The sequence below is a fragment of the Solanum verrucosum genome, unplaced genomic scaffold, assembly GCF_900185275.1.
Source record: "Solanum verrucosum unplaced genomic scaffold, falcon-dt-bn FXZP01000009.1, whole genome shotgun sequence".
NCBI classification, from domain to species: domain Eukaryota; kingdom Viridiplantae; phylum Streptophyta; class Magnoliopsida; order Solanales; family Solanaceae; genus Solanum; species Solanum verrucosum.
In genome coordinates, this window is record NW_026020231.1 from 5,513,577 (window position 1) to 5,532,624 (window position 19,048).

The window sequence follows — 19,048 nt, forward strand, 5'->3', positions numbered from 1 at the left end:
AAGAAGAAAAGTAATTATAAATTGGGAAAAGGAAGGTACACGTGGGTTTTTGTATGGATAGAAAGGACACGTATAATAGACGTGTGTATTTGTTAATGTGCCACAATTAATTTTATAGTACTATTTGGAATGCACTTTGTACAACTTTGTTGTGCGGTGTTCATCCCAACAAAGTCTCATTTCTAAATAAGGAGAATAAGCCAACAAGTGTTGGCTAGGACCAACACTGCATCCCCTATTGTACAAAATGCAAGGTGAATTGTACTAAAAAGAGGGGTATTTAGGTACTTTAATTACAATTCCAGAGGGTCCAAATGAGTTGAGTAAATGTCAAACACGTGTCCACATTTTTCTTTCTTTACCCTCTGCTTCATCTTTCTCATTCTTCCTTTCCCAATCCTCACATCTCTCTAAAACAAAATTTATGCAGAAAATTTCAAATCAATAAACCCAACAACTATTAGATGCTTCAAAGGTTTAAGATAATCTAAAGTTCTCAATTTAGAGTTATAGTTCTCAATCTCTCCCAACTCACTCTCTTTCAAGATCTAAACGGGTGAGTTTTTTAGTATTTTTCTGCATCTTTCACCACAATCAAAGATTTATTATTAATATTTGTGGTAATGGTAAAATTCCTGATTTTATCCTTTAAAGATTTTAGTTGTACTGGATGTAGTTTTTGTTGGAAATTTCGACTCAAAATCTTTGTTAATTTTCTGATTTTTGAATAACTTTTTACTTGCATGTTCGTAATGGAGTATGAGATGCCTCGAATTGAATTCATGAGTTTCATTAATTTACTTTGATCAGGATGCTAAATTTCAAAACTAAGCTTATATATTCAAATTTGATTTTTGGAGTTTGTTTGCTTCTATTTATTATTCAATGAATATTAAGTTTTACCCATTATTTGAGATGCTGAAGGTCCATTTATGTTGAATTGAAGAAATTGTGAATTAGTTATGCAGCCGAAACTATTGTATGCTCATGATGGTGCCCATAACTTTTCTCGTTTTGATATGGTCATTCCGGTTTCCCACCCATCCCTTCTTTTTTTTTTCTCAACTGATTTTATATACCCATTAGTTCTGGATTTCTTTCAATGTTTGTGCCTTTTTTGCTTCAGTTTAGTTCTATTACTCTTTCTGCTAGATATATACATGCATGTCATTTACAAGTTCAAACCTTTACAAAAAATCTTGTTGATTGGTTATTTCGGGTTTGTTGACATCGCAGGCCAAATTCGCCCATGAATTCTTGCAGAGGAAACTAGAAGAGAATATGTGTGCAAGTTCTCAAATTAGTTGTTGAATTGGATGCTTAGTTAGTCAAAGTCAACAGTTGAAAGAGGTCAGTCCACTTGTTTTTCCTCAAAATAATTTGTAATTGATACAGTTCCATTGAAGCTAAATTTATCAAAATACATGTTCCCTCTATTAGATTTTTGCAAAATTTTTGGTTGCTTGCAATGAAAATCGCTGAATTGATGACCAAACGATCAAATCCTATTAAAGAGAGAGGCTTTAATTTGTAATTTTCTGATAAACCTGATTAGCTTACATTACAGATGTTGCACCAGTTCCCCATATGTTTACACATTCAGGTATTTCTTATCTTGCTTAAAATATCACAATCAACACTGTCAACTTGCTTTTTTGCCTTACACCTATTTATATTAATCACCTATTTATGTTCTCAATACTGAGTTTCTGCAATTATGGGCTCAAAACATAGTTGATTTTTTTTATTATTCACATATGTATTTAACATTTGTGTTAAACATATTGGATCCAATTGAACGCGTAGGAACTACATCAGGCTACCTCATTTCTTATACCAACCAGTATTTAAGTAAATATATATGGATGAAATGGGTGATCCTCCAGATCTCTCTCACATCAAATGGCGGTTCCGATTGAAGAAGACATAGCTGCACTATCCATATTTTCTCTAGAAATAACAATGTCTATTAACACTGTTTTGAAAATTCAATTGTTTTCAGTAAGCATGTTTTCCTAATTGATGAATTTCTTCCTTTGTCGTTATAATTTAAGGATGATCAACCAGAAGTACAAGGCCCAGGGTTTGGGGTTCTGAAGGAGGTGCAACTATTAGTCCAATCGGTAATACACCGTTTTTACTTTTATTTTAGGTTTTCAGTTCTAATTCAGTATTTTCCCCCCATTTGTTATTGTAGTTAGTAATTCAATAATTTGCTTGATCTTCCTTTCTGGTTGCAAGCATAAATGCATTTGCCTCCTGTATGTCTTTTTGATAAATAAGATTGCATTCAGTATTGTATTGTTAGTCTTATTATTATTTCTGTATTTTCAAGTGATTCCTTGTGAATGTTCCTGTAGGTCTTCCTTTCTGGAAGTATAGCCCACCCATGAAATCAAACTGCCTCAAGTATTATCTTAGCTACTTGAAAAGTGTTCGTTTTACTACTTTTTTTAACGTTACAAAATGAATTTGGCAGAGTACAGTGATGTGGGTTGCATATAGGTTGTCTTTATCCGAAAACACTAAATCTATTAACCAGCTGGTTTGTGTTAAGAAATTGTATCAGTATTTTGCTGCTGAAATTGCATTCTTTTTCCTTGATGTAATGCTGAAATTGTTTGCAGAACACACTTATACAAGAGGGGAAGGAAATGGGTTCCGTGCTCTACACATATAGAAGTTGTGTTAAAGCGCTTCCTTAGGTTAGTAAAGAATTTCAGCTTCTAACAGAAAATATTTTGATCTCTTAATGAGATAAGGTTTTACATTATCAGTATCTTTTACTTTGTCTATGCTTTTTATTTTTGTTTGTGCTGGTTAAAATGATTATAACTGGAAAGAGTGGGTCAGATTCTGCATTTCCCAGTCAGATTTTCCATATTGATAGATGGTGATCCTTAAGGTTTCTTCAAGTCTAGAAGGGGTTTAAGGCTGGGTGATCCTTTATCCTTTATCTCTTTGTCTTTGTGATGGAAATCCAAGCTTAACATTAAAAAAGGTAAGAGAGTTTGGGATAGTTAAGGGCCTATGCATTGGCAAGAATGGAGAGGAAGAAATGGTACTTACACTTTCTATATGCAGATGATACGTTACTTTTTTGTGAGGCAGAAAAAGACCAGCTATTGCATTTAAGAGGGGTTTTATTAAGTTCTCAGGCAATTTCTAGGTTGAAAATCTGCCTAAAAGCAGTATATTTAGCATTAATTTAGAATGTGCATTGAGGAATTATCTGATATTTTTTGGGTGTGAAATGAACAAGTTTCCTACAGTATATTTTTCATTAGGGATGAAGAAGAAAGACAAAAGTATTTGGCCATGAGTAACTGATAGATGTACAAATAAGTTTGTTTCAGAATTTTTTTTTAGATGTACAAACAATCCCCAACTTTGATTAATTCATCATCTTCAAGCTTTGATTTTCGAGTAGAGAATGAAGTCGAAGAAGGAAGACAAGGGAAGGAGGAGGAGTGTTCAATATTTAGGTTTAGTCGTTTGGATGCAGTAAACGTGTTCTATACATAAAAAGAAATGTCATAAACATCTAGTCCACATGAGCGGATATAATCTTACTTGTGTTTGATGTTAGCTTACATTACAGATGTTGCACTAGTTCCTCATATGTTGACACATTCAGGTATTTCTTATGTTGCTTAAGATATCTCAATCGACACTGTCAACTTGCTTTTAAGCCTTACACCTATTTATACTAAATCACCAATGATTTAACTTTGATGAAATTAGCATTTAAGTTCTCGGTCTGAGTTTCTGCAATTATGGGCTCAAAACACAGTTGATTTTTTTATTTATTATTCACATATGTATTTAACCTTTGTGTTAAACATATTTGATCCAATTGAACGCGTAGGAGGCTAGGAGCTACATCAATCCGTAGTAAGCTATATTGCAACCATAATTCTATAGCTAATATATAATGTAGAGACGTTATTCCTCAAGGTCCAATTATAACTGTGGTCGTAATTAGCTACACTCCAACTACAATCTGTGGAAAATTTTTATTCCCTTTACTCTCAAAATTTTCAATCTTCTAATATTAAAGTCTTGACACTACGGAGAGTAGTAATACATATTAAGTCAAAAAATAGGTATATTTATCTCCTTGACCGGCCATTAATATTGATTAATGAAGTAAGGCTTATCTATAGGAAGTTCAGACTATACGAAAAATTATATAGAATAAAATAATCAGTATTGGTTAGGACGCCTCCATCTTGACAATATTACTACTGGAATCAAGTCCAATTGGTGGGTTAGTTTAGTTTTTTTGGGGGCAAAAATTTATAAATTCTACATAGATTTTGAATTAGATCTATTAAATTTAATTATAAATTTGTTGTTATGCTTTGTTTGTTAACTTTTCAAATTTATATACTTATTGATTCAAGTGGTTTATGTGGTTTGATTTTTTCTGGCACCGAATTGTTTGTTGCTTTCTTTTATGGGCGTAATCAACAGGAGTTGAAGATTTTTAGATCAGTGGATTAAGAATATATAAATATCTTAGTGAACTCACTATTTCTGTGATTGTTTTTTTTAACTTATAGAGGGTTGTTGTTTTAAGTAATTTGACAATTTTCGGTGATCATCCTAAAATATCATTGATTGATATTTTTACAACAATATTTTTTGGTGAAAGGACAATTCACCAGGTGGTTAACATCTACTCATAGTTTCTTTTTTGTGATACGAAGAGTGGACAATGAGACTAAAGTGACATCAGAAAAGAATCCATGAGAAATGAAATATTAAAGGGTAGACATCTCATTTATGTTATATTTTCTTGTAGTACTTGTGCGATTTTGTGCTAATGTAGATTTTAATATGACTAGAGTATTAGTCTACTGAATAAGGAGTTAATCGTTGAACGAACTTTTGCTTGATAGTTAATTATGTCAATAAAGAAGAAGAGTTGGTCCCAATGAAGAAGAATGGTATAAGAATGGTTCGACTTCATTTTAGCTTATTATGTCCTTGTATGTATTTCTCATATTAGTGTTCTGATATTAACGTTCGAATATAGATACATAGTAATGGTTCATCAGATTATTATTATGTGCTTATATGTATTTCTCATATTAATGTTCTGATATTAATGTCCGAATATGGATACATAGTTTCATTTATTGTAGCAATTTGTGGTCTGAAGTTTTGTTGTTGATGGAAATCAATATAGAGACAAAAGAGGAGTTTTTGGTTAAACAATGCACCGAGACTCTTTAACTTATTAGCTGTTGTTCTATATTTATTTTTTAAAGAGCTTATTCCTCATTCAACTTCTAAAACAATAGTTACTTTGGTTTATGAATTTATACTGGTATCAGTAGTAGATTATAGCAGTCCAAGGGCATTTTAGCTGTTCATTTTATAGTCTATGAAAATCTGCTGACAATATGGTATAAGAACTTCTGACGCATGCATCTTTTATTTTATAACTCTCTAATTTTATTTTTGCAGCCCTCTTTAAGTTCAATTTTCTTCAGTTGATTGATTTTTACGAGCTTTCTGAAGGTACCTCAAAATACCTCCTTGTGGTTTCTGGAATAGCCAAGGATGGCTACCAAGCCATGGAGTGTAGCTCCAGCTCATTGAAACAATGAATCAAGACACATTAACGTACTTGTATCCTTTCCACGTAGTAGAGATAAGTATCTCATTAAGCACAATTATGTATACAAAAGATATTTTTAACATGTTAACAATAGCTTCCTCATAATGTCGTATCTGAATGAATTTAGAATGCTCAATTGCTTGAGTATCAATTTTCATTTGCAATGATAGTTTATAGTTATGTCATACGCTCCAGTGGTTATACCTCTATTGTTACGTGTGCACTTATTTATATAAACGAAAGAAAAGAATTTGAATATATGGGTAGCTGCCAGGCAGGCATGTCGACCATGACCTTCCTGGGATCCCCACTTATATATGTATATATATAATGGATGTAAGTATCGATAATGATAGAATTCTGCTATTTAGTGTAATTTTGAGTTTCATGTCACAAATTTGACAGTGTTGGGCCGTGCCAGGCACAGGCATGGCCTCTCTAGTCTTTATATAAAGGACAAATTACAGAAATGCACACATTTTATTTCACTTATTTTCATTATCCCTTATTACTTTTAAAAATCTCCAAAATCTATTATTTTTTTAATGTATTCGAACTGCATAATAATGTATCCGAGCCAGTATTTAATGTATCTGAGCTACATATTATATATCCGAGCTAGTTTTTAATGTATCCGAGTTACATATTAATGTATCTGAGACAGTATTTAATGTATTCGAGCTACATATTAATGTATCCGAGCTTCAATTATTGTATCCGGGTTTTTTAATTTTTAAGGGATTAATGTAATTAGAAACTTATTAGGGATAGATTGTAATTTCATATTAAAACTATGAAATTTATGTAATTTACCCTGTATAAATGGTGAGTGTTGAACATGTGTAAAGGGCAGAATGGACAAACTAAAATTTCTTCCGTTCCTTTTTTTGTGTTATGCTTTTTGAGATTTAATTTAATAAATATTTTCAAAACTAGATTAGATAATAGAAAAATTATATTACCCTATTCCGGATCTAATTCCAGCAATCCAATCCTGCTTGTAGCAAGATACTCGTCCTCGAATATCCTCTGAAATGCCTTTGAATGGAGCTCCAGAACGACTCTTCATATCTGGTGAACCACAAAAATTATAACCGAAAAATAAGTATTAATGAATCAAAATACAGAAAATGTAGAATTTTAGAACTGTTACTACATACTATTTGTAGAATTGATTAATCATGGTATTTTTTTAACAGAATACAGGGCATGTATTACTTACTAAACTCTAGTTCTCTACCAGAATCGAAGACGCAACATGCATTAATAATCTTGTTCTTCACAAGAGACTTGCTTTTGTTGTTTCGGACCAGAATTTAAGTTTGACGGATTCAACCCTTATGCTCGACTAAAAAATTAAGTTACCATTGTTGAAAATGTGTATAGAAAAGGAAAATAGCAGAACAAGAAGAATAAGTGTCCTAGGGGGATGTATCTCAATAATTTCTTGTTCTATACAGGATTCAATGCATTCTCAATTTTCGATCATATTTTCTGCTTATGTATCAAACACCCAAAAAAATCACTTATTTTTTAGGGGGAAAAGGGTCTGAAAAATACTTCAACTTTGGTCGAAATTGTTATATCAAATTTTATGGAGGACCTTTTACCCCTGCACTTTTTGAAAGTGAATTTTAAAGGTATACATGTGCCCACGTGGACACATTACTATTTAAAATGATGCAATATTTATGATGTCCATGTGGACACATATATACCTTTAAAATACACTATTAAATAATGCAGGGGTAAAAGGTTCTCCATAAAGTTCTGTATTAAATTTCGGTCAAAGTTTAGATATATTTCAGATATTTTTCCCTTTTTTAGGAAAACATTTTTCTTCGCACCAAACACGAATAAATGATGAGTTGAAGCCATATGAAAGAACCATTAGTTACCTGATATTTGTCTCACTTTCTCAAGAAAATAGCTTGAAATTATATAGGATAAGCTCTTCAAGAGACTTATATTTGTGAGTACTAAAACAAAAGTTGTTATATAGGTTAGGCAGGATTTGTTACTTGCACCTAATCAAAACTTGTACTATTGTGCCTGAGCTTTTCTAGGACAGAAAATCTATGTATCAATTGGCTAGCTGGCCACGTCTCTTAGAAGAAGACAGCTAAATTAGTTTAAAACAAAATAAAAAATTATAGTGGTACATAATTCAAAGGTCAGACATGACGATTTGAGCTAATTATTTTATATTTTTTCACAGATTAAGATTATGTTATTTATTTCTTTAATCTAATGTAATTGTTTGATAAGATTTCACTGCCCAAGGACAAAAATTCTGCAAAATCATGGCCATTGCATAACAGCATAAGGCATGTAAATGTAGGGAACCTTGTGGCAGATGAGGACTTTAGGTAGTTTACGATCTCTGCTTATAGCTTTTGTCCACCCATATGTATTATGAAACTCAACAATATGTTACGGTGTACGAACAAAGTTAACACTGATATATAGTTGAAAAGATTGGAATGTATATATAACGCTTAGATATATTGAAAAAATCTTTCGGGCTTTGTTCAAATAAGACAATATAGTATTCAGAGTATCTTTGAATTGACTTAGCCCAATAATAAGTATCAGAGTCAATGATTCAACTGGATGAATACGGTAATAGCAAATAGATATATGCTGGGAGTTGGAAGGCTTGGGCCTTGGTATACTACTTTTACCGTGCCAAAAGTAGCTTGGAGTTGGAGACGAACGCACACAAGAAGAAGCTAGTTTTGGGCTTTAATGGCAATAAATGCTCTGATATGTGGGTGAATAATTTCAAAATTAACTCGTGGATTGTGATAATAAATCAAGTGAAGCTTAGTTCAGGTTCGTGAAAACATTACAAAATCATACTCATCATAGTATTTTTTAAGGTATATATGTATAATAATGTTCAAGTATTACTACAACCTTTTAGGTGACAAGACCACCATGATTTTTTATTTATAAGTACATAATAAATTGAAGCTGTTTAAAGAAAATATTATTTGAACATATGATTGGCCGGTTATAAATTCTAGAGACTTCTAAATAACGCATGTATACGCCATTTTAATACACATATTATCCGGCTCCTCTCCATTTCCCTTCCTTTCATTTTTCCCAAGTTCTTGCTTGGATGTGAGACACATGGCATAGGTAAAAACTAATGGTTAAGATTTAATTGAATAAAAATAAGATTTTAATTATGATTTAGATAATTAATATTTCATAAGAAAAATAACTATACCACAATCATAACAATATATTATCTTGTCCATCAAATAATCTCATATTAGTTGGGATAAAAAGTCTATTAATTTTATACCATCAATTACATGTTATAAAAAGGAATCTAACATCAAACTTAATTCACCTATTAATTGGTGTTGTTTTCAAATTCTCTTATTTAATAAGTGATAGCATTAGCAGGCAGCACACTGTCAACATGTGTGCTTCACCTGCTTGCTAACTCTCTTCATTTCAAGGAGAATTCCATTTGCAGCATAATATTGTGAGCATGCGTGGGACCCATTTCTTCATATTTCAAACTTTAGATCATGTGTGGGACCCATTTATTCATTTCAAATTTGATTTCAGTATTTAGTAATATGATAAATCGATAATTATAGTTTGTTCAGTTTCAAGTTTAGAATAGAGAATCATTACCTTTTAAAATTAATTTGATATAGTTTGATATTTTTAAATTTGATTTCAATATTTAGCGGTATGGTAAATCGATAATTATAACTTATTTCAATTTTAAATATTCAACTTATATATACTCATATAATAGAGAATTATGGCATTTAAAAATTAATTCGATTACACACAAAAGATATTAAATCAAGACAAAAGACTATATAATATTAGTTACATTTAATAGATACTATATAATTGAGATAAAAAGAAATAGCAAATAATATTTATAATACTTTTTTGTATTATTATCTAAGTATATTTTAAATATTATTTTATCCGTCCCTTTTTAGTTGTCATGTTGCGCTTTTCAAGAGTTAATTTGACTAATTTTCAAAGTTAAATCAGATTGCATTAATTCAATATTTTAAAATAAAATTTTAGATATTCAAAAACTATAAGAAAGTACTATAAATTGCAACATTTTTCATATCAATATGATAAAAAAAAATACATCTTAAAATATTAATCAAAATTCATATTGTTTAATTCTTAAAAAGAAAACTAAGACGACCAAAAAAAACTGGAGGGACTATCAAATATTCTCCTTTTTGAATATTTAACTTAGAAGTATATATATACAACAAATTGAAAGTTAAAATATGTAAATCAATTTTAAAAATCAATCTTAATGCTTCGACGCGTGCACAGCACGGGCATTATTACTATCTAAGAAATTGTGAATATGCAGCACTTGATCAAAATGCTTGCTTGCTTATTCACATTCATTTATGGCCCACTTCAATTGCCATTCAACATACAAAGGTAAAGTTTTCCACATTTATTCTCTAACGGGCCCACTTCACTTGCCAATTCTACCACCAATTTTAAGTTTTATCACATATTGTCTCTGTCTACTTTTTATTGTTTTTATTGTTGTGGTTTTCCTTTTTAGATTCAAAGTTATAAGAATTTTGATTAATAATTTACAATTTTTTTTATCATATTGATATGTAAAAAATTATAATTTATAGTATTTTTCGTGTAGTTTTTGAATATTTAAATTTTTTGTTTAAAATATCAAATTGTTGTAATCTAATATAACCTAGAAAATTAGTTAAATTGACTTTCGAAAAACGTAACATGACAATTAAAAATTTATTTGGGGTCCACTTCAATTATTACCTCCAATCGTAAACTCTTCAAATATCATTCTTGTGAATGTCAATCTTTATTTGCTAATAAAAAAATAGTTGACTCTCAAAATTTTATTGTGCCTCATAAAATGGGCAGGAAAGGGTAACATATATTATTTGAAAATGACCTAAAATGACTAAAAATCACAATAATTATCAACTTAAAATATTTAAAAGACATAAAAAAGTTGGTTTAACTCTCGAACATAGAAAGTAACATATGTTATTAAAAATTTAAATAAAAAGTACTATAAATTACAATAATTAATAACTTAAAATATCTACAGGACAACAACAAAAAAGCTAATTTTGTATTGTTTGTGTCACATAAATTAGGATTGGGATGATTTTAAAATTTTAATTTTGGTTATACATTATAAAATAGCCGAAAAGTTGAAATGATATATTTTTTAAAAAATAACTGACTGAACCGTCCTATTGATAGCCCTAATGTTACTTCTACTCTATTTATTTTTACTTAAATTTAGAAAGATATGTTACATTTCTACCCTCAATCTCATTGCTACATTTATTTTCTATTTGAAGTTGAAATTAAAAAGACAAATGACAAATAATTTTTTATATTAGCTCACTTATGAGCAAAATATATTATATCAATCTTTACTATTTCTTTAACAGTACATAATATATAATAACTAGTATACGTGCCCATGCGTTGCACAAATAATTTAAAATGTAATAATTTTATAATTAAAAATAACGAATAAAATGTATAATGCACTTAATAATATATTTAATTTATTATAATAATAATATAATAATAATACAAATCATTAACTTGTGTATTTGAGCAACATTAAATTAATGTCACAATTTAATTTATTGTATTAAATATAATATATATATATATATATATATATATAAATTTATTCTTTTTATGTCGTTTGAATAAAAAAATTATGTTAATAATTTATCAATTCTAACCCTGCATATGAAATATTTGATATCATAAGAGTAGTTGGAAGTAGGAGTGTAATGGGAAGTGTTAAAACTCCCCATTTAGTTGGAAATTACTTTTATTTTCAAAATAAAGATTAAAATGTCATATTTAGTTGGATGTTTTTTTAAAAAATTTAATATATTATTATTAATTATTATTATTATTATTAATAATTATTAGTTCAATTTTTTTAATCAACAAAGATGGAACATAGAGATTATAAATTGTATTTCCTTAAAAAATATTTATTTTAAAATGCAAATAACAAAAAAGAAATTGATATAAAACTTCAAAATATTAAATATTATTTAAATGATGAATTTTAAAGAAACTTCCCTACATGGGATTATAATATGAGGATATCTAATTAGATGTCATTTTTAAATGTATTTTTTATTTTTTAATTCAAAGGACCCAGGGGTCTCATTTATTAACTAGAAAAAAAATGTTGATCTTTACAACAGTGGGCTAGCCTAAAGTGCTAAGCCCACTAACTAAATCTGCAAAGGACAGATAAAAACAAAACCAATTAAAAAAGGGAAAATTGTACATAATGGCAAACTATTAATTCAAATTAAATGGTATAACCACACTTTGATTTAATTGTGTCCTATAGCAAACTGTTTGTCAGCGCCTCTCTCCCTCAAACTCTCGCTCGCTACTCTCCTCTCTCGCTCACTCTCTCTGTGCTCGCCTCTCTCGCGTTATACACAAAAGTGTATAAATTGCGTTTCTGTTTGTATAAAGCGAGAGAAAATTGTATATACACATGCAAATACATATATATTCGTCCTATACACTTATAATTATACAATAAAAATATTCCCCTGCCCAGTTCTCTTTTGTCTTTCTCTCTTTCTCGTTTTATACAACAGAATTGTATAAATTGTGTTTCTGTTTGTATAAAGCGCGAGAAAATTGTATATACACATGCAAATACATATATATTCGTCCTATACACTTATAATTATACAATAAAAATATTCCCCTGCCCAGTTTTATGCTTGTATAATGTATAATTTATGTTTGTCAACGATTTATACAAAAGAGAGACTAACAACAATTTATATAAATGGTCTGCCAGCGAAATTATACAATTTTGAAGAGGAGCCAACGAATTATACAATTGCTTCTTTTTGTATATATGTATAGCGAATTATACATATATATGTTTGTTATGGAGCGCAATTATGCAAATTTTGCTATAGCATACAAATATGATTTTTTTGTTTGCTATATGTGAAAGTTTCTCATTAAAAAATAGAGAACGAAAAAATCAAATAGGAAAGTGAAGAGAACACGTTGCCAGTCACCGGCGACCTTGAAATTTCCAGCGGACTCCTCGAAAGTTTCACTCTGTTGATCCTGAGGGAGCTGAATAGAGAAACCAATGAAGTAGAAGAAGAAGCTACATATCACCGGTAAGCTTTCTTGCTACTTCGATTTGTAGCTACTTCTATAGATCTATCTAACTATGAACCTTGTTATTCAATTCAAGCACCACATCCGCTTCATACCTCGACAAATAACTTCATAAAGCACACGGTACGCCTTCAACGTCTTCTATCATGAACTATTTGAATGTGGTATGCGTCGTCTACTATTGCTTCATAGAATTGCTATTGAGAACAATTAGTTCTATAAATTGATCTGATTCTAAACTCAAAACAAAACTATTTCTTTCTCCAGAAAACTATTAGGTAAGAAACTTGTGCCTTTCCCTATTAATTATCTTTGATAGGATGAGTTTCGAAGAAAAGAAACTAATACCACACATCAAAAATAATCTTAAGGTTCCAGCACAAATGCAAAAACCAGATAAATTTCCGTTGTTGTTTTAAGGATGTGAGGTCACTTACCACTTGCTAATCTTTTTATATTAAAAATTAGTGAATAATAAATGACCAAACATCCTCATACCATAATACACCAGGTATCACCAGTTGCACCAGAAAACAGTAGAAGAAAAACCTCACCCAAAGCCTATGCCTTAGTCTGTAATCATTGTACACCTTAAACTCTCATCAGATGGCGTGATAGACAGACTATATGAATTCATTTCAGACATTACATTAGAGTAGAAGTATCATTTTCTAGTATCCTTTAATCGCAATCATACTGATTAATGTAGAAGCACCCAACCTATCTGTTGTGAAGTTGAGTGAGCCTAAAATTAGGCATACTCCACTTGTCCATATTAAGAATTTTCTTTGCTGCATTAGGAAGATCCTGAAAGTTTTCCACCATATATGTACCTGCAAAATTAACAGCTAAGTTAGCAAAAAAATCTGCCAGGGTGTTTCCTTCCCTTAGAGTGTGTTTCATTTGGATAGGAACATCATTCCTCATTCTGTTGATTGCTTCAACCTCCTTAACCACACTCCAAGGCACTTCCCAAATTCCTTCGATAAAATTTGTCATAGATAACGAATCAGTCTCTATTATTAGTGGCAATAGATTCCTTTCAATGTAAAATTGAATTCCCTCTCTTATAGCCACTGCTTCAGCAGCAATACTGGTTGAAAGTGGTAAACTTCTCCCTTTAACCCCTAAAATGTCACCTTCACTGTTCGTCACACAAAAAGCAGTTTAACTTGGGCCAGGATTACCTTTGGATGCACCATCAATATTACATTTATACCATCCAAGAGGAGGATGTAACCACCTCACAATCCTATAACTGTAACTGGGTTGCCATCCTTCCAAACCTTCGACAATATGAGGCCAACTCTTAGGTAGATTCTGGAAAAAAGGAAACTTGGATCTTATAAACTTATGAATAGTATTTTTGCATCAAAAATAATCTTCTCATAAGCATATAAACCACCATGAAGAATGATATTTTGTCTTTTCCATAAGAACCAGAGAACTATGATAGGGACAACAACCATGACACTTTTAAATTTGTCATTTCCCTGTGCATCTCTCCACTTCATGACAGTTTGTTTAATTTGAATGAAAGGACCTTGAATTCCAGCTGCATTTGCAAAATATAATCATACCTTTTTGGCCATCTCACCAGATAGGAGAAGGTGTTGTACAGTTTCAGGCAATGGTACTGTACAACAAACACAATTAGGATTTACAAACCTATCCCAACGAGCAATAGTAGTGGCCACTGGTAATTTGTTACCCCAAATCCTCCAAGACAAAAAACCAAATTTAAAAGGCAAATCATTCACCCAAACCGGCTTATATTGGACGTTCACTTCCTTTTTGTATCTTAGTAACTCCCAAGCAGAGCTAACATTGAACTTCCCTGTACTGTTGAGTAACCACCATGGTCTATCCGAAAGATTAGAGGGTATAAAGTTCAGTTACCTTTATCTCAAAAAAAGATTAGAGGGTATAAAGTTGCTCACTTGCATTCCAACATGTTCAACTACTCTTTGAGATAGAACATGTTCAACTACTCTTTGTTTCCAATATTCTTCCTCAAAGTGCAGATATTTTTTGAATTCTCCTTGTGCTTTCTGCATAACTTCTCTGTTCACACTACTAGGGTCTTCTTCAAATAACTTTTCCTTGACTTTTACAATATCCTCTCTAATTATCAATTGCTTGAAAATATCACCATAGACATCTTTGCTCCATGAAGTGAGTGCAGATTTTAGCTTCTTTAATTTCTCTTTGAAGCAAAAAAATGGATTATCAGCAACATCAGGAGTAGCAACAGACCAGTTCTGACTCACCACTTTCATGAAAGTATCATGTTCTACCCAAAAGTTCAAAAATTTAAATGGTTTACATATATTTACCACAGATTCTTCACAATTTAGCACCACTGGAGCATGGTCAGACCCAGTCCTAGACAGATGTTCAACTTCTGTATGGTTGGACCAATTTTGAAACTCATGGTTAATTAACACTCTGTCAAGCCTTTCAAAAATACAGTCTGATGCAGCTCTACCATTCCACCAAGTGAAAGGACTACCTCTGAAAGACACTTCTATGAAGTCACAATCTCCAATACAGCTTGCAAAATCATCTACATCTGCAGGTTGTACATCAAGCCCTCCTAACTTCTCTTCAGCATTCAAAACCACATTGAAGTCCCCACCTATAATCCATGGAAGTACCATAGAATTGTACAACTGATAAATGTCTTCCCACAAAGCCACTCTTTGTCCACTGTCACATTTTGCATAGATCAGAGTTGCAAAAAAAGCTTTATTCGAAGTAGTATCCTCAACCTTCAAAGTGATATGTTGTGCAGCATCCACTACAATATCTACCTGAAAACCATCTTTGACAAAAACCCAATTTTTTCCATTACAATTGGATCTTGCAAAAGGCATTCCCAATTTTCTCCTATATTTGTTGATCACTCTAGCATTTTGAAAAGGCTCCATTAAAGCAATAAAAATAAATTTATGCGTTTTATTAAGCATTTGTACCCTATGAAAAGCCTTTTGAGTTTTTACAGACGTAATATTCCAAAAAAAGAACCTCATTATTAATCCTTGATCTTCTGCAAACCTCTTCTTGACCTTGTCCTAATTGGCAGGTTCCCAACAGAAGTGCCATTATTCTTCCCTTTTCTGCCAGATTTGTTACTTTTAATAGGGGTCTCTGCTTCATTTTTGTCATCCTCATCATAAGAACCTTCCACTGTATTGGTAGAGCTACTTTGTTGTGGTTTAGCCTGAGGTGGAGCAAAACATTAAAGAATGTGAATCAACTTCGTCTGTGCAACTAGAATTGCTCTGTTGTTGTACTTGTTGTGTTTCAGCCTGAGGTGGTGCAAAACCTATAGAATGTGAATCAACTTCCTCTGTGTTGCTAGCACAGTTCTGCCATTGTGATTGTTGGTTGAAGTTGAGGTTATGTACCTATAGAGTGTGAAACAATATCATGTAGAACTTTCATTGGTGACACTATAACTTCATTCTCCTGTGCTACAATAGTTGGATATTCAACCAGTGCCATATTATTTGTGCTTGTATCCTTTTCTTGCCATTGTTGCCCTGATTCTATAAATGTTGCCTTGCAGATTTCATTTTCAATCATCTTCATGCTTTCCTCCTGGTGCTGTTGATTCTCCATATTCTGCTTTGAGGTAATTAGTTTTAATAATTGATTAATTTAAATTAAGATATTTCAAAGGATAATACTTGATAGTTCCACAAAATTAGATAATGCTAGATAGTTCCACAAAATTAGGCTCAAAAACTAAATTTTAGATGCAGAACTTCCGTGTGTTTTTTTTATTTTTATTTTTTATATTTTCAAAGTTTAAATTTTTTATTTTAAACTTGAAAACCACAAAAAATTAGCATTTCTATTTTGAAATTTAATTTAAATATTTCTGTTTTTAAAAATCTTTTTATAGGATTCGAAATTTTATGGTAGTTATAGTTTACACATATACATAATTTTAAGCAATCATAAACATGAAATTGTATAATATAATTAAAATCCGGAAACAAATTTACATCAATAAATAGTAGAAACTCTTTATAAGAATAAATACTATTAAAGAAGAACCATGTTTCAATAATACGACTTTAACCTTTCTGTTTCCTTGCAAATTTCTTTTGCAACATTTCCTAAGGCATTTCTAGACATTGTCTTGCATAAAAATTATATCGATGAAATTAATATTATATAAATTATTGATTTTCCATATCTTTAATCTAAGGAAGAACATATTTTAGAAGAAAACCTAAAGAAAAAGAAGAAATAGAAAAAACTTATCTTTAAGAAAAAAGAAGAAGAAAAAGATCAACTATACTGATTTTTTTGGGCTGGTCTCATCACAATCCGATAGTCTTGTTGCCTTTTGTTTGTTAGAGAAACATCCTATTTATCCTCCTTAACATGATGCAATTGTGTTTTTGAATTTTAAAATTATATCTCATTCTAACCGTAAAAAAACTTACATGTGTTTTTTTTCAAAAAAAGATCATATTTCTTTTTTAAATTTGATTTTTTAAATACTGAAATTTCAAGATTAATTGTAATGATAACACATATGCTATTTTTTTCTCCTTATTATATATAGATAGAAGATAGATATTATATATAGATAGATAATATAACTTTATTCTTGTTTGGCCCGGGCAGCAGCGCTGGACTTCCTTTACTACTATCAAAGGAGAAAGGGTTAGGGTTTAGGGTGAGATAAATCCCCAATTTGCTATTGAGAAAGATGTCGGAATCAATGGACCTTTCTAAGGATCATACAATAGAATCGATGGAAGTAGACCTTTCTGTGGATCAATCGAATTGGATGCTATCAAAAGCACTTCTAAATCATCCAGAAGTGTTTCTAGACCTTCCAGAACCAGAAAAAATTGAAGAACCTAGTCTGGAATGTATTGCCTTACAATTCGACAAGGCTAAGCAAGAAAGAAGTGAACAAGGAAGTGAGGATGTGCAACAAGACAAGTGGGAAGCATACATTCTTCGTTCTCTAGAAGAACTAGCACAAGTAAAAGGAGAAGAAGAACATGTAATTGTGCCACCGGAAAAGAGGCAATTTGAACAAGGAAAGTGCATCAAAGGGATGCCTTTAGACCCCTATTGCAATTGTTCTTCACACCCATGCCCTGGATTCGATAAACTCACTTTTGATACTCCCATGGGTGCTGTGGAGGAGTATACCGATCATTATGTCCCTATTTGGCTCCATTACATCAGTCAACTTCGTCAAACCCATGTTTGTTTCCTTTCTATTCTCCTTTTATTTATTGATTTGATTTATGTTTCTTGTGTAGCTTCATATATCTTCTAGTAATTGCTAACTAATTTTGTACTTATCACTAACTAATTTTGTATGTATCAAGTTCCTTGCTAATCAATCTCTTAGGTGCAATAATAATTTCATGTTGTCATATCAAATTTATTAAAGTTGAACCAATCTATTTCACTAATTATGTTCATATATGTATTGGAGGGTAAAGTGTTGATCCTACTACCTATGAATTGTTTTGGTTCCCTTTGGCATTAAACCTTTGATTCCCCTCTATGAGCTCAAATTTGATGTTCCATTATGATCCCCTCTTTCTTTCAATTTGTATAGTTTCGTCCAAGTTGACTTGTTCTTTTAGTTTGTATAGTTTCATCCTTGTTGGTTTGTTCTTTCAGTTTGTATAGTTTCATCCTTGTTGGCTTGTTTTTTCAGTTTGTATAGTTTCATCCATGTTGGCTTTGGCTTGTTCTTTCAGTTTGTATAGTTTCATCCCCGTTGGCTTGTTTTACAGTGTTTTGATATTGATGTCCATCCCGGTTCGTCTTTGGGTGCTGGAGTATCAGTATATCACTTCAATGAAGATGTTGAGTTAATGATGGAACTGGCTAACCGCGCCATTCAGGAATATAATGAGAGAGAGTGCAATGTATGCTCCTGACTTTTTTTTTTTGCGGCTTGATTTCCTCTTTAAATGATAATTAGTAACTCTCCTTGCAGGTTTTCAAGTACAAGGTTTTGAAGATTGAGAAAGTGAATTTTACGGTGACAGATTACTTTGATTATTGGATGACTGTGAAAGTCAGAAATCTCACTCTTGTTACTCCTATCGAGACTTTCCAAATTCATGCTGGTAAAAGGTGTCGCGATGGTGGTGGAAAAGCAATCTATTGTTGTCAGCCTAAGGGAGAGGTGAACACCTAATTAGGATTACATTTTTCTTT

General features: G+C 31.4%; 1 long non-coding RNA gene across 1 annotated transcript in view; it reads left to right on the forward strand.

The window, feature by feature from the left end:
* Window positions 1-19,048, forward strand: part of LOC125832379 (uncharacterized) — a 44,000-nt gene that overhangs the window by 24,830 nt on the left and 122 nt on the right. The window contains exon 2 of the long non-coding RNA XR_007443225.1: window positions 18,965-19,016. This is a non-coding gene — a long non-coding RNA (uncharacterized LOC125832379). The remainder of the gene's footprint in view (window positions 1-18,964; window positions 19,017-19,048) is intronic.